Source organism: Pongo pygmaeus, chromosome 17, assembly GCF_028885625.2.
Source record: "Pongo pygmaeus isolate AG05252 chromosome 17, NHGRI_mPonPyg2-v2.0_pri, whole genome shotgun sequence".
Taxonomy (NCBI): domain Eukaryota; kingdom Metazoa; phylum Chordata; class Mammalia; order Primates; family Hominidae; genus Pongo; species Pongo pygmaeus.
In genome coordinates, this window is record NC_072390.2 from 79067260 (window position 1) to 79092217 (window position 24958).

General features: G+C 39.9%; 1 long non-coding RNA gene across 1 annotated transcript in view; it reads left to right on the forward strand.

The window, feature by feature from the left end:
• Positions 1–1347: 1347 nt before the first annotated feature.
• The window catches only part of LOC129019066 (uncharacterized), a 333700-nt gene continuing 310089 nt past the window's right edge, over positions 1348–24958 (forward strand). The window contains exon 1 of the long non-coding RNA XR_008495495.2: positions 1348–1492. This is a non-coding gene — a long non-coding RNA (uncharacterized LOC129019066). The remainder of the gene's footprint in view (positions 1493–24958) is intronic.

A 24958-nucleotide genomic window follows, 5' to 3' on the forward strand; every position in this document is an offset into this window, starting at 1 on the left:
GTCTTACATGGTCAGAGCAGGAGAGTGGGGAGATACCACACATATTTTAACTACCAGATCTCACAAGAACTCACTCACAATACAGTATCAAGGAGGGGCTTTGCTAAGCCATTTATGAAAGCTCTGACCCCATGATCCAGTCACCTCCCATTAGGCCCCACCTCCAACATTGGAGATTGCAACTGAACGTGAGATTTGGATGGGGACATAGATCCACACCATATCAGTGAGCCAGTGATCAACTTATGTTTGGCAGGCAGGACAAGTATGCTCTGTAGTGGATTAGTTCTCATGATTCCTAACACCTGAAGCAGCTCTTAATTCCTTCTTATTTGATTTTTTTTTTCTTATTGACATACCCTCTTGGTCACATCCTATTTCTAGCTTCCTGAATCAGAAGATATAAAACACAAGCAGAAACTTAAAATTGTAGTATGTACATTTGTCCACGTGTGTGTGCCATTTTCCCTGCTCCATGTTGCTACTAATCTCCTCTGTCCTCATCAATTCCTGTCTTTCTCAAATAGTAGTCTCTCAGTCTTCATTTGTGTGTAGATTTCTTGATTCCACTGTTGAACTGAAAGTTCAAATGAGTTTGGATAGACAATTATTTTTTCCTAAGCAGCCTGAGGATAGTATTTCTTATTCACAGTCTCTCTTGTTACTAATGAAAAGCCTCTTAATTATCTTCCTTTCACGGCACTTCTCATCCTGGTTGTTTTCTCGTTGTCTTCAGCACTCTCCAGTTTCACTAAACTGGGTCTAAAATGTGTTTGATTTTGATTTTATATTCTGTCCAAGGGCTTGGTTTCTTTCATACATTTCTTAAAAATGTATGTCTTTATCTTAGTCATTTTCTTGTAGAATATTATACTTCCCCTACTTTCTCTCTTCTCAGCTCAGGAACTCCTGCCAAATGTGTTTGAATTTTTAATTCTAACCTCCATGGCTGATAACCAGCACTGTATGTTTTAAGACAAAAATGCCTACCCTACACCAAGGGGAGATTCCTAATTTGTTCTTTTTGAGTTATTGTTCATGCTGTGTTTATCTATAACTACTTTTTTGGTGTTGCTTAGATACTAGAGTCAGTGGTGATGTTAATTTTAGCCTCAAAAAATGTAGAATGATCTGTGGACATGGACAGTGTCACAGTTACAGGCACAGAAAGCATTGTGAGGTTTTCAAATAGGCAAATATTTACATATGTATATGGTTATTTAAAAATGTATTTCTTATGTCAATCCATGACTTGCCTATGTCACAATGGAATCTGGTGTAGGTTTTATTTCTTGACAGAAAGAAAGATTCTATCCTCATAGTGTTGAGTCTTTTGCAAGGACCTATGGATATAGGTGGTACCTACATGGGAACACATTGCCTAATACCACCCAGAATGGGTAGCAAAGTTCATAGTAAAGTTTCCACTATGAGTGGCAGGTGGCGGGGTCTTCTGAGAAAGAACCTTCTAGATGCATATTGTGGGGAGCAGGTATGGGATAACCACTTGGAGTCTTCCTCATCCTCCTTGGATAATAAGTGGGTTCCTGAAGTCTGCATCTTCTTTGCTTTCTATTTCCTCTAGAAAGTTGTATAAAGAAATGTAGACATATTGTATATTACAGAGGAAGGCAGACTTCAGCTCAATTTTGAGGTAGAGAAAAGGGAGTGTTCATTTATGTGTCTGAACTGTAAGCATCCATAGAGAGAAGATTCCTCCTCCTGAGAACCCAACCTGCACCTTAATCAATTACCATTCTTGCCTTCACGTGCTGGCACTTCAGCAGCTTTGGTTCAGATTTTGACAATGACAGGCGATGTCATAGAAGAGGTGTGATTGGGTTCCCTGACTGGGATTTATTGTACAGCAGATTTTGTTTTATTTTGCAGGGAGAGAAGTAGCAAGGACTCTACCTACCTTGAAGGGGCAAATCCTCTTGGGGAAATTAGGAAGTGTTATGCTTGGGAGCCTCCTTCAGGAGTGGCAGTTCTCTCTGCTGCTTCTTCACTTCTCCGGGACAAACAAAATTTTCTTTGAGGCTGCCCAGGGACCTGTCTGGACACTCACCTTATGTCCGTTTCTCCTGAAATCTGCCAGGAAATCTGGCCCAGGCTGCCTCCTGGGACCCAGAGGCCTCTCTACCCTTCCTCCTCCAGGCCCTGTGGAGTTGTTCTATTCTCGGTGGTGGGGGCTGGGGGGTGTAACACCCCTCACTCTCCCCCTGCTTCTCCAGCATGCTGTTCTTGGTCTCCTTCTTTACTACTTCAGCACCCATCCCCCAGCTCCCCTCTCTTTACCTCCTCCACAAACCCTTTGGGTGCTCTAAGACCTCAGAGCAAAAGAGTCAGAAAAAAAAGGACAGTTTTTTATTTTTCTGCTTCCACCTGCCATGTAGCTTCCCTGAGGTATCACAGTGCGTATAAAAAATGTTTTCTAGGCCGGGTGCGGTGTCTCACGGCTGTAATCCCAGCACTTAGGGAGGCTGAGGTGGGCAGATCACCTGAGGTCAGGAGTTTGAGACCAGCCTGGCTAACATGGTGAAACCTCATCTCTACCAAAAATACAAAAATTAGCCGGGCTTGGTGACACACACCTGTAGTCCCAGCTACTAGGGAGGCTGAGGTGGGAGGATCCCTTGAACCTGGGAGACAGAGGTTACAATGAACTGATTGTACCACTGCACTCCAGCCTGGGTGACAGAGTGAGATTCTGTCTCAAAAAAAAAAAAAAAAAAAAGAATGTTATCTAATGAGGTTGATCATCAAAAATTTAAAAACCCCTCAAATTGTATAAACATTATATATTATTTCTGTAGGTGGTGTGTATGTGTGTGTGCACGTGTGTGTGTACGTGTGTGTAGAGAGTACATGTGTTCAAAGAAATGATGCCTTCCATTTACACTATGGTAATGGTATGGGATAGGATGGCAATGGTGTGCTTATCCCCCAACATTTGCATTAAAATGAAATTTTGATCCATGCAGTTGCTCAATTCATTTTCTTAAAGAGGCCACACCTGATCCAATAATATCAATACTATGATAAATATCTCTGAAATGACACAGGGAGAACCTGGTTAGTAGGTGAGAGAAACATCACAATTTCCAGTAACTCACAGTTACTTTTACATCAACCAAATTAAGGAGAAATAGCAGTTATGAGTGAAAATGAAGAGATATAATTAGAAAGGCTTTTATCCCTGTGCTTTCTCATGCCCTGCAATTGGCCATACCTGGGTGCTACCGTTTGTAGGAATGCATGTAACATTGTTTCCAATGACATTCTGGCTTAAGGGAAGGAATGGAATACTAGCAATTTGTCAACAGAGTTAGCCTTTGAGATTTCTACTTCTACAAACTGAAGCCCTGATTGGCACCTGAACTTTAGAAGGTTTATTTAATGCTACAGAACCTCAGCATTTTCAGGTTACCCTTCAATTCAGAAGTGTTGTGTATATTTTCTCCAGTGATCTATTGCTCACCTCTGCTTAGCCTCCGAATCCCCTTGCTCTTGAGGTTAGCTTCTCCTAGCATGTTTCTGTAAACCTAGGCATGTGTGCTATACCTGGAAGCCTGGACGTGGGTTGGCTGAGAACGTGCCTACGCTCTGGCTTTCCTGGCAATGACATCTTTACTCTATACCTGTTCCTGGCTGTTTCACTCACTTCCACCTTTACAAACTTAGATCTATTTTGTCACCACCTAGAAGCTTCTGGTTCCAATAACAAATGTTCGAAGACGCCCTCTCCCTCTGCCCATTCCTCTTTCTGTCATTCATACCCACTTCCTCCATTGCCATCTGGAGTTTCTGGGTTCTATCATGACACTTGCAAAATGCCTCTGCTGCCCCAATGTATAAATAACACTAATTTGTCATTTGAATCAATGCTGCCTTGTCAGTGTTCTGATAATTAACCCATGGGCTGGCATCCCACATGTGTGTCTCTGGAATGAGAACACACGGACCCAAGTATGGTCATGATGCTTCCAGTGGGTCAAGGAGCAGGAAAATGATGCAGGAACAACTGGGATCAGACCAGCAAGCAGAATAAGAAAAGAAAAATGAAACACAACTTTGTTTCATTCTTTGTGTTCCTGATTGTGGCTCAGGTGGCAAACTTGCCAACTGCATTGTTTACGTACTCACAGAAGAAATGAAGGCTCCTGGTTACCTTGGAGGATGATACATGAAGAAAAAGTCTTGAAAGCTAGTGAGCAAATTGCTGTTTACAGATGATAGTGACATTTTGGCTAAGAAATAGGGTATAATTGATGTGCATCAATTCCGGGCCTGGCCCATAAAATATTTTTCAAAATCCTCTTCTCAATCTCATTTTCTCATCTCTCCATGGCAGAAAGAGAAGACTTTCAAAATGGTGGAGCCCCACGGAGTAAAGAGCTCAGATCCCTGAGTCATCACTGAAAATAATAGTCTTTGGTGGAGGTGAAGACAGATTCATTGCAAGTGGACCTGGATTAGAAGTGCCTAACCTCGATTGTTCTAGGCTTATATTCTGGGTCTGAGAAACAGACAAGTAATAGAATGCTTGGCAGAGGCCATGTGCTACAAAACACTGGGGACATCTGCAGGAGAGAGAATGTGAAGGAGTAAGGGGGAGGACTGTGACCTATGATATGTGCGTCCCATAAAGGTGATAAATACTGGTGAATCAGCATAGTGTCGAGGAAAGAGAAAAACTGAAGGGAACTCTCTGAAATCCTTCAAGCTTCAGATGCTGGAGTGATGATGGCTGCGTACCAAAGGCATTGGGATAGATGGGCATGGAGGAAGCATTGGCTTTTGCCTACTGCATTTTTGACTGATGAAAATGAATGGAAAAAAGTCCTCTGCATGTGTGTTCCAGGAGACATGGTGGTGGAGGGTTTAGAGAATAGAAACCAGGCTTGCCCAAGTACAGAAATATACTGCATTATCCGTGACATTGGAGATACAAAAGAACTTTGGATTCTCATGTTTGTGTTAATTTGGCCAGAAGAAGAGGCATGTGGTCAACGTATCTTATAGGGTAGATTCAAAGGATTGAAATCCACCTTCTGGAGGGAGGATTAAAAGTCGGTGAGGCCCTACCACCTGAGACCTGTCCATAATATCCAAGGCCATGGGGATGACAATTGACAATAGGCTGGTTCTACATCTCCATAAGCAGGGTTCTCCAGAACAGACCCAGGCCATTGAAGGTGGCTTTACCAATTATTCTGCTGTAACTATGGAGAGAATGAGCAGAAGCAGGGGAGCTGTGACAAGGCAGGCAAACAGCCTCTAAAAATCTACAATTGGTGATTGGTGTGCTACTGATTAAGGTAAAGGCACAGAATTATATATCCAGGTTTCTATTACTTATAGCAGAGCCTCAGACCCAGGTTGAGAGACCACTGGCCTTAAGAAAAAAAATGGGTATTTCTGATTTCTGGATAATACTCCAACTCTACAAATTGAAGAAGTAACATACCCTCTTTGTTGAAGTTGAACGAAGGGTAAGATTTTCCTGGAAAATTGTCAGCATGCTAAGAACTTGCTTAAATCTGTAAAGGAAACTAAGTTTGGCTTGGGGTGCTTGGAAAATGAGAGAGAAGGGGAATTATAAAAGAAAGAAATGAAACACATGAGTATTATGGGTTAGCATGATAAGTTGACTGTGGTCCATTCGCCCTCCTCAGGTGGGTGCATAGCGAGAAGGAAAGATGAAAACTCAGGTCAGAGAAGTAGGTAACTATGCTAGTTCAATCTAACCATAACTGCTACTGCTGTTTTGGAGCCAAGGACAGCATATTCCCATTCCTTGGTCACAGAAGGCCTCTTAGAGTTGTCTCCCAGGACTAATAAATTAGAACCAGATAAACAAATGTGAGGTGATAAGAAAATAAAGGATGAAACAAACAAGAATTGAGAAACAACTCCTAATCTGTGCTTACATATACAGTCCCTAGGGTGGAGGGCAAGAAAGTCACATCCACAGTCTGATACTGTTAGGTGTGTAGTAGACACTGTCACTGAGGAACCAGCCCTGAACAAGTGTACAATTGGCCCCAATACATAGTTTGATTATATATTTTTTCACCTATCCGTCTGTGTAAAAATATATAGGGTAGAGCCTTGGCAAAGACTGCAAAGTATTTATACAATGGAGGATGGAACCTGGAGAAAAAGAAAGAAACAATACATCTAGTGCTATTTTCCCCATTCAGGGGACTAAAAACTAACTTTTATTTCTTTTCCCATTTATGTGGAGGGGGAGAAAGCTCTGTTTAAAGCTTATCTAGAACATGTTACATCACATCAATCTCCCTTACCCCAACATTTGAAAAATCACTGCTGTAGATGTGTGAAATGGATTTGTAGAAGAGTAATGTTTCATTTAGGATTTGAGAAAAATGTATTTGATCCTATGGGAGGTACTCTGATGAGCAATTTAAGAGACTAACATTAGTGAGTAGGCTAACAGCGTCTTGAAACAGGGACACCAATACAAAGTTGTTTAACTGGGGTCAGTGCGCAGGAAACAGACCTTAAGAGGGTTCCCATTAGTGAAAGAGTATGATAGCTTGTCATGTTAGGAACTGCCTGTAATGCAAGACGGTATGAAAGGTTGGAGAAATTAAGTGGAAAAGACCAAGATTCTTACTGATCAGGACAGCTTTGGTCCGAAGGCACCTGTCTCATTAGTAGTAGAAATAGGAATTAAAATTGGAACTAACAACAAATTTGTGTTTCATGTGATAAAGCATGTGAATATTTGAGTAATTAAATGAAACGCTTCTAATTTACTTATTTACATATTGAGCCATGTATTCACTGTCACCATCGGCCTCATCGTCATCATCATGATCATGCTTTCTATGTATTCAGCCTCTACCAGTTTTGAAAGTATACTGGGTATGCTGGGAAGATTTTTATCTATTACTTCATTAATCTTAACAACAACTCTGGTAGACATAACTAATGCTCAGAAATATCTTGTTTTTTTTTTCCTGTCACATGGAAGACTGCAATTCCTAGACTCCCTGTGGTTGGACGTAGCCATTTACTTTGTTCCAGCCATTGGACATGGAAGAGGATTGATGTGCACCACCTTCAGGCTAAAGCACTCAATTAATTGCCAGTGCAAGACTCTCCACTCCAAGCTTGTCCAACCTGTGGCTTGTGGGCCGCATGTGGCCCAGGATATCTTTGAATGCAGCCCAACACAAAATTGTAAACTTTCTTAAATCATTATGAGTTTTTTCTGCAATTTTTTTTTTAGCTCATCAGCTGTCGTTAGTGTATTTTATGTGTGGCCCAAGACAATTCTTCTTCCAATGTGGCCCATGGAAGCCAAAAGATTGGACACCCCTGTTCTACTCCATCTTCTCCTGGACATCTAAAAGGAAGCATTGTATTGAGATAGTAGAGTCAAAATTATTAGGTATCTTGGATCCCTGAAGCCTTCTGGTCCCACAGAAGACTTTTCATGAATAAGAAATAAAATTTTATTGTGTAAAGCCACTGAGTGAAGGATTGTTTGTTACCATAGCATAACCTAACCTCTCCTTACTCTGCAAAGAGTATCTGCTTATTAGTTGCATTTTACTGAGAAAACGGAGGCTTGGAACAGTAACATACCTTAAGCTGGTATTGCACATTCAGTTCAGCTGGAGTATAAGCCTGTCTGTTTCTGTCTCTACAACTGGATGATAGTAAAACAGTTTGAACAATGTAACCAGCTAACTGGGTTCTACTAGACTGACAGTACTATAGAGGAATAGTAGCATAGAAAGGTAAATTGGAAATACTTTGGGGGTATAAATGGGACATTTTTTGAAGAAGAAATGCTTGAGATTTTTTATGGTGACCTACAAAGATACCGGCACAGAGGACTTGGGGACCTTCTTTTTGGAAGTGACTTAGCCTTGTCTAGACATTTACCTGTATCTGTGTCCATATTTTAGATAATTTTTTTTGCACAAGTTATTTAGAAGTTTAAAAAGATCTCTGCTGCTAAGTAAGAAATGCAGAATAAGATAAACAACAAAAGAGGCTTTGCTTTGGCCTGACAGAAACACTGGCTGGTTCATTCATGCTACACTTGGAAAACATTAGGAAAAACTAAGCCATTATTACCTGTGGCAAAACACTTTGCTGTGGATGGACGCACTGCTAATGACCTCCCAGCAGGAAGTATGACTCCGAAAGCACTTCTCCGTTTCCAATGCAGGGTGACTGGGGTGTTTTTCTACATCCTGATTAGTGCTTTAGAATCTCTGTGGTGCTTTCTGAGAGCAGAGTGGGTCTCTATTTTGTTAAATGTTGCAAGGATGGATGATTGACAATCATGGATCAAATAAGCACTCGGTAATCCATCAGAGGAAAGACTCTGTGAGAAAAAATAGATGACAAACTACCTTCAAATATGTAGTTTGCATACTTTAACATTTATTTCATCACGATGGTTGCCTTATTGTGACATACCATGTTTTTCCATTTCCTCCCTTCAGAATGACTAGCAGAACTTGCAGCTCTTCCTCCTTCAAGACCAGCTGTCAGTGTGAGATAGGGATTACGGCAGGGCATTTTCATAATAAGACTGTAAATCTCTTGGTGGAGAGGATTTGACCTTACTCACCTCTGTACGCCCAGATTCCAGCCTAATACGTGGCACACAGTAGGTTCTCAGCCAATGCAGGGGGAGAGCATGAGGACAGCAGAAGCTTCTGAATGCAGCTCAAATGGAAGATAAGCTCGCTGATACCCTGTCATTTTTGGTGTTTCAAATGTGAATTCTTCTTTATAGAATAGTAAAGAAAATACATAATCATAGTATTTTAAAACAGAATATGAAAAGACTAAGTCAGCTGGTAGATTCCAAAGTAGAACACAAGTGTCTTAACCTCTAGCCCTGTTACCGTGTGATGCTGCCTGGAGGAGGCAAACTTTAGGGTGGGAGTAGAACCAGGTGGTGGATTTCTGGGTCCCTGCCCTCTCTGGATGGCTTTCTGGTCTCTCAACCTGCCTGAGTCAAGTCGTCCAAGCTCCTTCAGGAAAGTGTTAGGGAAGCAATGTGTTTCCACGCCAGGTTTCCTAAGGATTATGAGAAGCTGGCTTTAATACTTTTTAATAGTAAAATTTAATTAAACTAAATGTACCTCCGGGAAGAATAATGTATGCAAACTTATCACAAAATCAAGGACCATGGTGAGAAAAAGTGAGAGCTTAATGTGGATGAATTCCAAAATATTTGGCTTAAGCAACAAAACCAATTTATTCTATATTTCCCCTTAATATGTTGTGTGGATCTTTTAACAGTTGGTTGTTTAATAATAGTAATCTTCAAGCTTATTTCTCGGATCGGCATGCATGTGACAGTCCTTCATTCTCAGTAAACACTGTGTGATACAATCAGCCTGCCGCAGATGCTCCTTATTCTATTACTGCGGCATAATCATTTGGGGAAATCTGTGAAACTAATGCAAAATCTCACAAAGCTATTCAGAAATATGGATTGAAAATGGAAGACTGGAAAAATAGCTTGTCACAGCCCATTAGCGACTACACACTGCGATTTAAGAAACTATTTTTCAAACGTTTCCATTTTGCACATTGCTCAAAAACAAAAAAAATTCTACCTTGTTTGTTCCTGAAGAACAATGGGAACATCTATCATAGGATGTTAAGGCAGATTTACCAGGAAAATATTCACATTTCCATTGGAATAAAATATGTGGACTTGATTTAAGATTAGCATATGCATTTTTCTCAAAGATAAACACTATTTCTGGTGTTTGTTTTTATTGTGAACAGAGGACAATAATGTAATACAATTTAGTGGTATGATTTTGTTGATCTTGATGAGCAAGATTCTATACTTATGGATTGGCCAGCATTTTATCAGACTGGCTATTAATTCTTCTATTTCCCCTCTTTCTTCATTGTTTAATAAAAATTTATTACAAATCTTGCCTATCTTCAACCTGCTCTAACCTGGGTGTCTTTCTCTAATCATTCATCTCTCTTTCCAGAAAGAATCTTTTCTATTTTACTTCATAATCAATGACTTTTGGTTTTTCATTTGGGCACATTATTCCCCCTACTGAGATGCCAGCAATTTTGCTGGGTTTTTCTCAATTCCTTGTTGAGAAAACAATAGTTCTCCCCACCCCCCATACTCCAGGGAGGAAAAGAAGTAATAGTTACTGTGAACCTATTCCTATATCCTGAGCCTTCTACTGGGAGCTATCATGACAATTTCCTATATTTTATAGGTTGAAAACTGACAGTAAGAGGTGTTAAACAACTTTTCTAAGGTTATACATTGAGTATATTGCAGAGTTTGCATTCAAAGAAAGCCATGTTATTCTGACACTCAAACTCCTGGTCTTTCCGCTCTTGCATGGTATTCTAGAATTAACTACTCACTACACTAGGCAGAGACAGCATAAGCATGGGCTACAGTCAGAGGGACCAGGGAACTACATTTCACTCTGCCACTTACTGCCTTAGCAACTTACTTAGTTTTCTAGTGAAAATGATACTTAGCTTTCCAATTTAAAATAAAAACCTAGCAGATAATGTAGCACAATGCTTACGTCTGAGTAAAAAGCAGAAAAAGGTATTATTATCATTATTACTCCAAGAAGAGTAGTTGCATATTTATCCTGGAAAAGAGCTATAAATTATTTAATTATTTTCCTTGATTTGACTATTTCTTTCGAGGTCAAAATTTCTGCCCTCCAAGTTCCTGCCCCCTGCACCTTTCCCCAGGTGGCTTGTACATAATGGAAGGTAAGCACTTACAAGACTTAGAGGACCCACAGGCTTAGACCTCTAAGTTAGTTACACTGCCCATGAGAGTAAGGAGACACGCTTTCTGCTGTCTTCCCAGTTTCAGGGAAAGGTGTAAGTGCTGCATTTGGGCTATATTACCTGAAAGACCTTGTTTCACCTGCAGGGAAAGGATGGCCAGTAATACTCAACATCAGCAGTAGACCCAAATGTGTAGGGCAGATGTATAGAGAAGAGATCAATAACCTTGATCTTTGCTGCTGGGGGACCACCCAGTCATGGATACGAAGAGGCTGCTCTTTTCCATAATGTTTCTTTGGAGGCTGACTCTGTAGACTTTCTAAAGCACACTGAAACTTGTAATTCTCTCAAATATCCATTTCTATTGGTATATTCACAAATAATTATTTATAAAATCTTAAGCAGAGATTCATGAAATTTATGGGAAGCACATAAAAATGAAAGAAAATGGCTGGGCACGGTGGCTCACGCCTGTAATCCCAGCACTTTGGGAGGCCGAGGTGGGCAGATCACAAGGTCAGGAGATCGAGACGATCCTGGCTAACCCGGTGAAACCCCGTCTCTACTGAAAATACAAAAAAATTAGCTGGGCGTGGTGGCGGGGGCCTGTAGTCCCAGCTACTCGGGAGACTGAGGCAGGAGAATGGCATGAACATGGGAGGCGGAGCTTGCAGTGAGCCGAGATCATGCCACTGCACTCCAGCCTGGGTGACAGAGCGAGACTCCGTCTCAAAAAAAGAAAAAAAAAAAAAGAAAATATAACGTTCAGGGTTCTAAAGTGCAAACTTTCCAAAGAGGTTCTCCCTGCCTGTATATTTAGGAATGTCTTCTGAATTCTGCTTTGGGGGAGGAGACGGGTGCCTCAATTCCTTTTTCCAAGCCCTTAACCAGAGGATTGCTGAATGGGACTAAGTGGACATTCCGGGTGTGCTATGAGTCAGGAGGATTCTGGTTTGATTGATGACATTTACAGTCTACGTCTATACTGGAACTTTCTGATATCTCCTTTGGTACTTATTCATAAAAATATTCCTTTATTTTATGGGTTTTGTTTGTTTGTTTGTTTGAGATGGAGTCTCCCTCTATCACCCAGGCTAGAGTGCAAGGCCGCGATCTCGGCTCACTTCAACCTCCACCGCCTGGGTTCAAGCGATTCTCCTGCCTTAGCCTCCAGAGTAGCTGAGATTACAGGTGCATGCCACCACACCCAGCTAATTTTTGTATTTTTAGTAGAGATGGAGTTTTGCCATGTTGGCCAGGCTGGTCTGGAACTCCTGACCTCAGATTATCCACCTGCCTCGGCCTCCCAAAGTGCTGGGATTACAGGCATGAGCCATTGCTCCTGACCTATTTTATGTTTTTTTAAAAATGAGCTTGTGTGTAAAGATAATGAGTGCTGTGATTATCATAAAAGAAAATATGCATAAAGAGTTAAAAAGCCTGAAAATTTTCTGAGAGCTTCTACACACCCTTCTCCCTTCTCCTGCCACTCTCCTCTGTGCAGGGCTGGGGTGATGAACCCATTTGTCGTCAGCCCTCTGGGATGCTTTAGTGTCACCATTGGTTTTGTTTTGAAAGAACACACCAGGGAAAGGGAAAGCCGTGTGCTGAAATTTAGGGGAGGCTCTGAAGACTATACTCATCTCCACCTTATCTTCAACCCAAATTGTCTGCCTTGTTCACATTTCATTAGCACTAATTTCTAGAGGGCCTATCTAGTGAGTTAGATATTGTGTTCCCAAATGTCCACTGTACATATGCAGGCATCCTTAGAAGGATGACACAATAATCTACCATGAGCCTTCCATCAGGGCATGAACACAGATTTTATGGCATCAGGCAACCCATTGAGAACACAGGTGAGGTGCATGAGGCAAGGAAGCCTCACTGAGGAACAAAATTAGGTTTTCCAGACTGCGGACTTTGCGAAGAAGGAGGAAAATGAGGTAGGAATGATTTGCAGATGCATTTGTGTCTGGGGAGGCTGCCTATGGGGGTAAGGTAGGAGGGGGAACGTGAGGGTGTCAGATGGGACAGTGGAATGAGAACCCAAAGACACATTTTATGTACTAAGATATTATAGAACATTTTGAAGTGTGAGGGAGCCCAGGTTCTCTCTTTAAAACTCCTTTATGATGAGTCTGTTCAAGGAGGCCTCAATGTTCCTCTCAGCTTTTCTAAACTTTAGACGGTTCTTCATGCCTCTAGGATCCTTGCCTTCCTTTTTTTAAATAAGTATTTACTTTTAAAAAATTGCAATTTTAAATTCTTCCTCTATGTCTTTGAGTTGAAAATCTTATTAAAAGCTTCTTGCACGTTTTGCAACTCAGAACTGTCTTTCTCAAGGATCTGGGAGTCATCTCTTTGAAAAGAAATAATCAAAAAAGATAGCATCCCTATCTCCCAGTTTCTACGGGAGGATAGGAGCCTAACATTTTCCAAGTTGTAAAACTGCCTCCTGTCCTGAAGATAGGAGAAAATGTACTTTTCCATGGGGTAAGGCCAATAAGCCAACAGATGCCCTAAAATCCCTCGTCCATCTCCAATCTTAGCTCTTAAAAGCTCTCCAGCCATTTTTTACCAGTGGAGTTAAGACTGAGTTCTGGTGCCCTTTCCATTATTGCAGCAGCCTTAAAGTCTTCCTTGTCTGTGTGATTATGTGTGCTGCATTTTTTTTAAGCCCTAAAGGAATTTGCTTTTTGATAAGAATTCATTAACAAAAAGTGGGTCTCAGGATGAATCAGTTTACAACATACAGAATTAACATTAAAATGAGATAAGCAACTTTTATAGAAATATTGACCAGAGAATGTCCTTTCAAATGTTTTTCCTCCTAGCATGACAAAAAGTTTTAATTTGTAAAAATTATGTTATGTTTGCTCCTAATGTTTTAAGAACATATTAATTGCATAAACTATACTCCTATATAAACATCTTAAGAATATTTATTTCATAAGATTGACATTAACTGTTCAGTTCCTCTGTTTCTGCAAACATGATGTTAGTTCACATGCAGTTTTATTTGATGTTACACAACATATATATCAATTGTCACTTTCTTTTCATGTTTCTTTTCTTTTCCTTTTTTTCCAGCTTTATTTTGGTATAACTGACAAACATTGTATATATTTATAGTGTACTATGTGATGATGCTTTGACACATGCAGACATTGTGAGAGGACTGCCATGATCAAGCTAATTAACATTGCCTTCACCTCACAGAGTTATCATTTTTTTGCAAAATTTTACAACATTATTGCAATCTTTGCTTTGACAGTCCAGTGAAAATGCTGGCCCTTGTTTCTTACACACTTTCTTGGACAACAAAAAGTGCTAAACTTACCAGCTGCCTTAGGTTTACCACAGGCCTTCCATGGAAATGAGTCCTGGGGTGGAAATGGTCCCCTTCTGGAGCGTGCTAAAACCACAAACCTCACTCCTTCATTAAAACAAAGCCAAACAAAATTCACACAACTGCGTTTTTAATCTGTGTTTGCATAACAATGAGTTTCATTCTTCACTCTGCCTAATTTATTCCCCATAGTGATTCGCCTCAGGCCCCTAGTCCTTGCTCACTCTAATAAATCCAGTGGCTAAAGACAAAGCTTAGTGCTTTTTTAGAATTAGTAACAAAATGCTAACTGTGGTTCTTCTGTAGAGGCCCTGTTTTATAGGGAAATGAGACAACTAGACAAAGCCCTGAACACTTTCCTTATGGAACTTTGTGACTTAGTTAAATTACCATCCCCAAAGCCTTCCAGGTTAGCAATAATTAGACAGCAACTAAGTGACCCCACCATGATAGCTTCTTTGCATAATAATCTAATGCCTGAAACACTCATAGGAATAATGTATTGTTATCTCTGCTTTGCAGATAAGATAGGGTGGAGAGGTTACCCATCATACTCCAGATTTCACAAGTAAAAAAGCTGGCAGATCTCTATTTCAAAATTCATTTCAGGTGGCTTCAAAATCCGTGAATTTTATATGCCTTGTGCTATTTTCTTAACTGTAAAATTGACAGAATAATACTTGATGTGTAAGTTACATTTCAAGCTTGGAATTCTCAGAGATGTAGTCCTGAAAGAGAGTATCTTGGACCCAGAGAAGTGTGCAGAAGCCAGACTTTTCAGTGAAGGCAGTAGAAACAGTTCTCTTTTTTGAGACACTTAAAACCTTTTACCCAATGGTTCACTCAAGTGCATCTAACGGTACAGATCACTTGGTCCAACTAGAGAACAACTCTCTGCCTCTCCAGTGAGCAGATCCAGACTTTGCCTCCATGTTTCCACACATTTGTTTTCTAAACCCAGAAAATTGATATTTACTGTCAATCTGTTCTTGAGATGCTTCTAGGGTATGGCAAAGGAAATGATCCACGATGTCAGGTGTATTCCTGGCTCTGCCTGCTTTTCTTTTCTTTGACCTTCCATAAACAAGCAACTTCATTTCTCTAAGCCTTCATTTAACTTCTTAAAGAGTGGTGACAATAACACCCATCTTATGGAGATTTTCTAATAATAAGATAGAGTAGAATCTCAGAGATCCTTGAGTTCTCCAGGCTGAATGCATTATATAAAAGTAATTACTTAGTGTGAACAGCTAGGAGGCATTTCATTCTAGTCAGGGGGTGTCTCTGGTATTTGTTTTGGACAAATAAAGCAAGCTTAAAGGAAACTCGGCTATCACTTTGTTTAATGCTCTTATTTTACAGATGAAGAACATGCACAATTATGTAATATTATGAAACTGAGTTCAGTTAGGCTAAGAGTCTTTCTCAAAATCCTCAATAATAAATGTTCTGTAATGTAGATATACATACAGTCTACGAAGGCAAACAGTATTTAACTTGCTTGAGGTAGTACCTACTCTTTTGTTTTATAATAAGGTTGTGTCTGTTTTCCCAAAGAAGTGCTATGAAGAGATTAATTTTAATTTTTTTAATGTCTGTAACTTAAAAATATATACATTATATGGATATAAAATCACTATAACTTTTTTGTATGAGTGCCGATAAAATCAACCAAGACTTTAATAGGACATAACTCCAAACACTTGGATTACCCCGACACTGTGTTCGCAGTGGGATAAAGCTTTACGTGGTGACACATTCTGCCTGGAATGCTGGCTCCATCTGCTTTCAATATTCCACTTATACTCAAATGTACATAAATTATATACATATATAAATTAAAAATTATGCTCATAAGTTTTAATTGCCCACTTTATACTTATTATCTATGCATCATTGGCTATCTTGCACCACTTTAGGTCTTATTTTCCTAAGTATAAAATAAGCCTACTTGATCAAGACCCTGGGGGTCTGTGTGTGTGTGTGTGTGTGTACATATGTCATCTTTTGTCCGTAGGATTACACTTCATACAAAGTAGGGTCTTAATAAATATGTGTTGTTTGATGATTGATTTGTTTTTCTTTAAATATACTTAACTCACTGACTTGTACAGCAATATTTAATGAATACCACTTTTGTGCGAGTATACAAAAAAAAGAATCATATACAAGTATACAAAAAAAAGAATCATATATCCTGATTTTCAAGACTACACAGTTTAGCTGAAGAGCTACGAATCACTTACAAATAGGTAAATGACAAAAGACAATACATGTGACTCCAGTAGAATTCAGGGAAAGATGTAGACTCCTGTGGGTACAGAATTCTTAGGGGAGATGGGATTTTCAGTGAGCACTGATTGGAACTTAGAGGAAGAACAGAAGGAAGGAGGTCATTCCAAGCTGATAGACTGACTGAGTAAAGGCTGAAGCTGGCTGATTCTGGTGGAGAATCATTTAGAAGTGATTAAATAGAAATTCTGAGAGCTTTGTGAAGTTTAGGTTGGAGACTAGATTGATTTTTCACTTAGCATATTTGTTAATTTATTGATTCACTGCAATTAAAGTTATATCTAATTAATAGCATATTGAGTTTCACTAGGCTTAATGTTATAGGACTAGAACAATGAGATGAAATAGACACTGGTGTTTTTACTAAAGAAGGTCTCATAACTGCTAGAACTTCAGTTATTATAGACTTTCTGCCATAGTGACATAAAATTTGTCAACAATGCTTTTTCACATTTTGTTTTGATTGAAAATTACTATTATATGATTCCTTATAGTGAAGGAATGGGAGGAGAAGTACCTCTCCCATGTGTTTTTCCAAAGACCTCTATGGTCTCCTCTTGCAGTGGTAAGATGGGTTTTCTTGAAATTCTTTGGCAGTTGGCAAGAAACCGAAAATCTGGATTGTTCTACCTCAAAGACTGATCTGCTCAGATCTTCTTTTCTCTGTGGCATCTTTCTCTTATTAGAGTCTTGGGACACAATTTTGCTTTTGCTTTTGGGTATTCTCAATGCAGTCTGTTAGACAGATATTAAAGTTGACAATGATGCTTCTTGTCCATATGTATGAAGTAACTAAAAGTTTGGAGAGAACGAACAGCCAACGCCACAAAAAAAACAAAATAAGCTTTGGGTCTAAAGTATTTTGATTTCCTCCCTCCACCATCAATTTTTGAGAAGCACTTGTAACTAATTATTTTTCTTTAAAAATAGATTTATGGCCACCAGAGGGGGCATCTTCCAACAAAGAGACCAGAGTAAATAATAAAAGCTTACCTGTTAAATCTCCCAGCCTGATGTGGAGCATAATTAGCAGAGAAACCAAGCCAATTGCTGTGGGATGTTTCGCAGAACAGATGCTCTTCTTCCATCCTCTAAGATGGCTCTTCTTTTTTTGTTAAAGAGATTCTAAATCCCAATAATAGTTAAGTTTAGAGAAACACTCTGAGTGACACACCAAATATTTTAATTAACTGCTAAAGCTGGTTCAGATTAATGATCTCCTTATCCCTGTGTGGTACGCACACAGTGGTGGATTAAACCTGCCCTTAAACTAGGGTATTTTTTTTTTAGTTCTACAGCGTTTAGAGAGAAATTCCTGCTTAACATATTAGTCGTCAAAATTGTTGAGTATAATATTTGTTTTGGCACTAACTTTCTCTTTGCATTTGTGAGATGTCTGGAGGAAATTTCAGATGCTCAAGGAGAGCCAATTTATTGGTCTGTTTTGTTATGTTCAATGTAGGAAAGTTGTAGCCTCTTCAATCCTCCATTAGCCAGATTCTAGAGAGCAAGGCATGAATGATAGCAATTTAGTTATCACATTCTATTTCCAGCAGAATTGTTTGTAGTTTAGCTCAAAATATCCATCTTCTTAATTTTAACTGGTTTTGCCAGTTGCCAGTTAAACCAGATTGCAAGTGAAAATGAATATCATCAACACACTTAAATATTTCTGTGCACAGTACAAAGCAGACTGTAGATGATTATAGACTACTGGAAAATGTGTTTCCACAGAAACTTTCTTCTAAATTGCTAGGAGTGTGTTAGACTTTAAGATTACTCATAGGCATGTGCTCAAAAATTTGGTAAACTTTGAAATTTTTTCATTTTACTTTAAAAGTATATTACAAAGAAAGCAATATTCTCTAAGGCAATGAATCATCTATTCCCCTCCAGTTTAAAAATGGTACATGGAACATTTATGTTATACACAAAAATTACTTTGAATAGCTGTGTGTGATCATTTTTTTTATTTTTTTATTTTTTTATTTTTTAAATTTATTATTACACTTTAGGTTTTAGGGTGCATTGCACAATGTGCAGGTTAGTTACATATGTATACATGTGCCATGCTGGTGCACTGCACCCACTAACTCGTCATCTAGCATTAGGTATATCTCCCAATGCTATCCCTCCCCCCTCCCCCCACCCCACAACAGTCCCCAGAGTGTGATGATCCCCTTCCTGTGTCCATGTGTTCTCATTGTTCAGTTCCCACCTATGAGTGAGAATATGCGGTGTTTGGTTTTTTGTTCTTGCGATAGTTTACTGAGAATGATGATTTCCAATTTCATCCATGTCCCTACAAAGGACATGAACTCATCATTTTTTATGGCTGCATAGTATTCCATGGTGTATATGTGCCACATTTTCTTAATCCAGTCTATCATTGTTGGACATTTGGGTTGGTTCCAAGTCTTTGCTATTGTGAATAATGCCGCAATAAACATACGTGTGCATGTGTCTTTATAGCAGCATGATTTATAGTCCTTTGGGTATATACCCAGTAATGGGATGGCTGGGTCGAATGGAATTTCTAGTTCTGGATCCCTGAGGAATCGCCACACTGACTTCCACAAGGGTTGAACTAGTTTACAGTCCCACCAACAGTGTAAAAGTGTTCCTATTTCTCCACATCCTCTCCAGCACCTGTTGTTTCCTGACTTTTTAATGATTGCCATTCTAACTGGTGTGAGATGGTATCTCATTGTGGTTTTGATTTGCATTTCTCTGATGGCCAGTGATGATGAGCATTTTTTCATGTGTTTTTTGGCTGCATAAATGTCTTCTTTTGAGAAGTGTCTGTTCATGTCCTTTGCCCAGTTTTTGATGGGGTTGTTTGTTTTTTTCTTGTAAATTTGTTTGAGTTCATTGTAGATTCTGGATATTAGCCCTTTGTCAGATGAGTAGGTTGCGAAAATTTTCTCCCATTTTGTAGGTTGCCTGTTCACTCTGATGGTAGTTTCTTTTGCTGTGCAGAAGCTCTTTAGTTTAATTAGATCCCATTTGTCAATTTTGGCTTTTGTTGCCATTGCTTTTGGTGTTTTAGACATGAAGTCCTTGCCCATGCCTATGTCCTGAATGGTAATGCCTAGGTTTTCTTTTAGGGTTTTTATGGTTTTAGGTCTAACGTTTAAATCTTTAATCCATCTTGAATTGATTTTTGTATAAGGTGTAAGGAAGGGATCCAGTTTCAGCTTTCTACATATGGCTAGCCAGTTTTCCCAGTACCATTTATTAAATAGGGAATCCTTTCCCCATTGCTTGTTTTTCTCAGGTTTGTCAAAGATCAGATAGTTATAGATATGCGGCGTTATTTCTGAGGGCTCTGTTCTGTTCCATTGATCTATATCTCTGTTTCGGTACCAGTACCATGCTGTTTTGGTTACTGTAGCCTTGTAGTATAGTTTGAAGTCAGGTAGCATGATGCCTTCAGCTTTGTTCTTTTGGCTTAGGATTGACTTGGCGATGCAGGCTTTTTTTTGGTTCCATATGAACTTTAAAGTAGTTTTTTCCAATTCTGTGAAGAAAGTCATTGGTAGCTTGATGGGGATGGCATTGAATCTGTAAATTACCTTGGGCAGTATGGCCATTTTCACGATATTGATTCTTCCTACCCATGAGCATGGAATGTTCTTCCATTTGTTTGTATCCTCTTTTATTTCATTGAGCAGTGGTTTGTAATTCTCCTTGAAGAGGTCCTTCTCATCCCTTGTAAGTTGGATTCCTAGGTATTTTATTCTCTTTGAAGCAATTGTGAATGGGAGTTCACTCATGATTTGGCTCTCTGTTTGTCTGTTGTTGGTGTATAAGAATGCTTGTGATTTTTGTACATTGATTTTGTATCCTGAGACTTTGCTGAAGTTGCTTATCAGCAAGGAGATTTTGGGCTGAGACAATGGGGTTTTCTAGATATACAATCATGTCGTCTGCAAACAGGGGCAATTTGACTTCCTCTTTTCCTAATTGAATACCCTTTATTTCCTTCTCCTGCCTAATTGCCCTGGCCAGAACTTCCAACACTATGTTGAATAGGAGTGGTGAGAGAGGGCATCCCTGTCTTGTGCTAGTTTTCAAAGGGAATGCTTCCAGTTTTTGCCCATTCAGTATGATATTGGCTGTGGGTTTGTCATAGATAGCTCTTATTATTTTGAGATACGTCCCATCAATACCTAATTTACTGATAGTTTTTAGCATGAAGGGTTGTTGAATTTTGTCAAAGGCCTTTTCTGCATCTATTGAGATAATCATGTGGTTTTTGTCTTTGGTTCTGTTTATATGCTGGATTACATTTATTGATTTGTGTATATTGAACCAGCCTTGCATCCCAGGAATGAAGCCCACTTCATCATGGTGGATAAGCTTTTTGATGTGCTGCTGGATTCGGTTTGCCAGTATTTTATTGAGGATTTTTGCATCAGTGTTCATCAAGGATATTGGTCTAAAATTCTCTTTTTTGGTTGTGTCTCTGCCCGGCTTTGGTATCAGGATGATGCTGGCCTCATAAAATGAGTTAGGGAGGATTCCCTCTTTTTCTATTAATTGGAATAGTTTCAGAAGGAATGGTACCAGTTCCTCCTTGTACCTCTGGTAGAATTCGGCTGTGAATCCGTCTGGTCCTGGACTCTTTTTGGTTGGTAAGCTATTGATTATTGCCACAATTTCAGCTCCTGTTACTGGTCTATTCAGAGATTCAACTTCTTCCTGGTTTAGTCTTGGCAGAGTGTATGTGTCAAGGAATTTATCCATTTCTTCTAGATTTTCTAGTTCATTTGTGTAGAGGTGTTTGTAGTATTCTCTGATGGTAGTTTGTATCTCTGTGGGATCGGTGGTGATATCCCCTTTATCATTTTTTATTGCATCTATTTGATTCTTCTCTCTTTTTTTCTTTATTAGTCTTGCTAGCGGTCTATCAATTTTGTTGATCCTTTCAAAAAACCAGCTTCTGGATTCATTAATTTTTTGAAGGGTTTTTTGTGTCTCTACTTCCTTCAGTTCTGCTCTGATTTTAGTTATTTCTTGCCTTCTGCTAGCTTTTGAATGTGTTTGCTCTTGCTTTTCTAGTTCTTTTAATTGTGATGTTAGGGTGTCAATTTTGGATCTTTCCTGCTTTCTCTTGTGGGCATTTAGTGCTATAAATTTCCCTCTACACACTGCTTTGAATGCATCCCAGAGATTCTAGTATGTTGTGTCTTTGTTGTCATTGGTTTCAAAGAACATCTTTATTTCTGCCTTCATTTCGTTATGTACCCAGTAGTCATTCAGGAGCAGGTTGTTCAGTTTCCATGTAGTTGAGTGGTTTTGAGTGAGATTCTTAATCCTGAGTTCTAGCTTGATTGCACTGTGATCTGAGAGATAGTTTGTTATAATTTCTGTTCTTTTACATTTACTGAGGAGAGCTTTACTTCCAACTATGTGGTCAATTTTGGAATAGGTGTGGTGTGGTGCTGAAAAAAATGTATATTCTGTTGATTTGGGGTGGAGAGTTCTGTAGATGTCTATTAGGTCCACTTGGTGCAGAGCTGAGTTCAATTCCTGGGTATCCTTGTTGACTTTCTGTCTCGTTGATTTGTCTAATGTTGACAGTGGGGTGTTAAAGTCTCCCATTATTAATGTGTGGGAGTCTAAGTCTCTTTGTAGGTCACTCAGGACTTGCTTTATGAATGTGGGTGCTTCTGTATTGGGTGCATATATATTTAGGATAGTTAGCTCTTCTTGTTGAATTGATCCTTTTACCATTATGTAATGGCCTTCTTTGTCTCTTTTGATCTTTGTTGGTTTGAAGTCTGTTTTATCAGAGACTAGGATTGCAACCCCTGCCTTTTTTTGTTTTCCATTTGCTTGGTAGATCTTCCTCCATCCTTTTATTTTGAGCCTATGTGTGTCTCTGCACGTGAGACGGGTTTCCTGAATACAGCACACTGATGGGTCTTGACTCTTTATCCAATTTGCCAGTCTGTGTCTTTTAATTGAAGCATTTAGTCCATTTACATTTAAAGTTAATATTGTTATGTGTGAATTTGATCCTGTCATTATGATGTTAGCTGGTTATTTTGCTCTTTAGTTGATGCAGTCTCTTCCTATTCTTGATGGTCTTTACATTTTGGCATGATTTTGCAGCGGCTGGTACCGGTTGTGCCTTTCCATGTTTAGCGCTTCCTTCAGGGGCTCTTTTAGGGCAGGCCTGGTGGTGACAAAATCTCTCAGCATTTGCTTGTCTGTAAAGTATTTTATTTCTCCTTCACTTATGAAGCTTAGTTTGGCTGGATATGAAATTCTGGGTTGAAAATTCTTTTCTTTAAGAATGTTGAATATTGGCTCCCACTCTCTTCTGGCTTGTAGAGTTTCTGCCGAGAGATCTGCTGTTAGTCTGATGGGCTTCCCTTTGAGGGTAACCCGACCTTTCTCTCTGGCTGCCCTTAACATTTTTTCCTTCATTTCAACTTTGGTGAATCTGACAATTATGTGTCTTGGAGTTGCTCTTCTCGAGGAATATCTTTGTGGCGTTCTCTGTATTTCCTGAATCTGAATGTTGGCCTGCCTTGCTAGATTGGGGAAGTTCTCCTGGATAATATCCTGCAGAGTGTTTTCCAACTTGGTTCCATTCTCCCCGTCACTTTCAGGTACACCAATCAGACGTAGATTTGGTCTTTTCACATAGTCTCATATTTCTTGGAGGCTTTGCTCATTTCTTTTTATTCTTTTTTCTCTAAAGTTCCCTTCTCGCTTCATTTCATTGATTTCATCTTCCATCGCTGAAACCCTTTCTTCCATTTGATCGCATTGGCTCCTGAGGCTTCTGCATTCTTCACGTAGTTCTCGAGCCTTGGTTTTCAGCTCCATCAGCTCCTTTAAGCACTCTATATTGGTTATTCTAGTTATACATTCTTCTAAATTTTTTTCAAAGTTTTCAACTTCTTTGCCTTTGGTTTGAATATCCTCCCGTAGCTCGGAGTAATTTGATCGTCTGAAGCCTTCTTCTCTCAGCTCGTCAAAGTCATTCTCCGTCCAGCTTTGATCCATTGCTGGTGAGGAACTGCGTTCCTTTGGAGGAGTAGAGGTGCTCTGCTTTTTAGAGTTTCCAGTTTTTCTGCTCTGTTTTTTCCCCATCTTTGTGGTTTTATCTACTTTTGGTCTTTGATGATGGTGATGTACAGATGGGTTTTTGGTGTGGATGTCCTTTCTGTTTGTTAGTTTTCCTTCTAACAGACAAGACCCTCAGCTGCAGGTCTGTTGGAGTACCTGGCCGGCCGTGTGAAGTGTCAGTCTGCCCCTGCTTGGGGGTGCCTCCCAGTTAGGCTGCTCGGGGGTCAGGGGTCAGGGACCCACTTGAGGAGGCAGTCTGCCCGTTCTCAGATCTCCAGCTGCGTGCTGGGAGAACCACTGCTCTCTTCAAAGCTGTCAGACAGGGACATTTAAGTCTGCAGAGGTTACTGCTATCTTTTTGTTTGTCTGTGCCCTGCCCCCAGAGGTGGAGCCTACAGTGGCAGGCAGGCCTCCTTGAGCTGTGGTGGGCTCCACCCAGTTCGAACTTCCCAGCTGCTTTGTTTACCCAAGCAAGCCTGGGCAATGGTGGGTGCCCCTCCCCCAGCCTCACTGCTGCCTTGCAGTTTGATCTCAGACTGCTGTGCTAGCAATCAGCGAGACTCCGTGGGCATAGGACCCTCTGAGCCAGGTGCGGGATACAATCTCCTGGTGCGCCATTTTTTAAGCCCGTCGGAAAAGCACAGTATTCGGGTGGGAGTGACCCGATTTTCCAGGTGCCGTCTATCACCCCTTTCTTTGACTAGGAAAGGGAACTCCCTGACCCCTTGCGCTTCCTGAGAGAGGCAATGCCTCACCCTTCTTCGGCTCACGCATGGTGCGTGCACCCACTGACCTGCGCCCACTGTCTGGCACTCCCTGGTGAGATGAACCTGGTACCTCAGATGGAAATGCAGAAATCACCCGTCTTCTGCGTCGCTCACGCTGGGAGCTGTAGACCGGAGCTGTTCCTATTCGGCCATCTTGGCTCCTCCTCTGTGTGATCATTTTAAACAAAGCAAATCACTAAACATCAGGCATGACATTGCTGATCACCTCTTCTTTTTTAAATTTGTATAAATTTATGGGACATATGTGTAATTTTGTTACATGCATAGATTGTGTAGTGGTGAAGTCAGGGCTTTTAGAGTATCCATCACCCAAATAACGTACGCTGTACCCCAAAACCTCCATCATCCACCCCCCTCAGCCCCCTTACCTTTTTGAGTCTTCATTGTCTGTCATTTGACACTCTACACCTTTGTGTACTCATTATTTAGCTCCTACTTATAAGTAGGAATATATGGTATTTGTCTTTCTGTGTCTGACTTGTTTCACTTAAGATAATGGCCTCTAATTCCATCTATTGTGCTGCAAAAAACATGATTTCATTCTTTTTATGGCTGAATAGTATCCCGTTGGGTATATATACCACATTTTCTTTATCCAGTCATTTGTTGATGAACACAAAGGTTGATTCTGTATCTTTGCTAT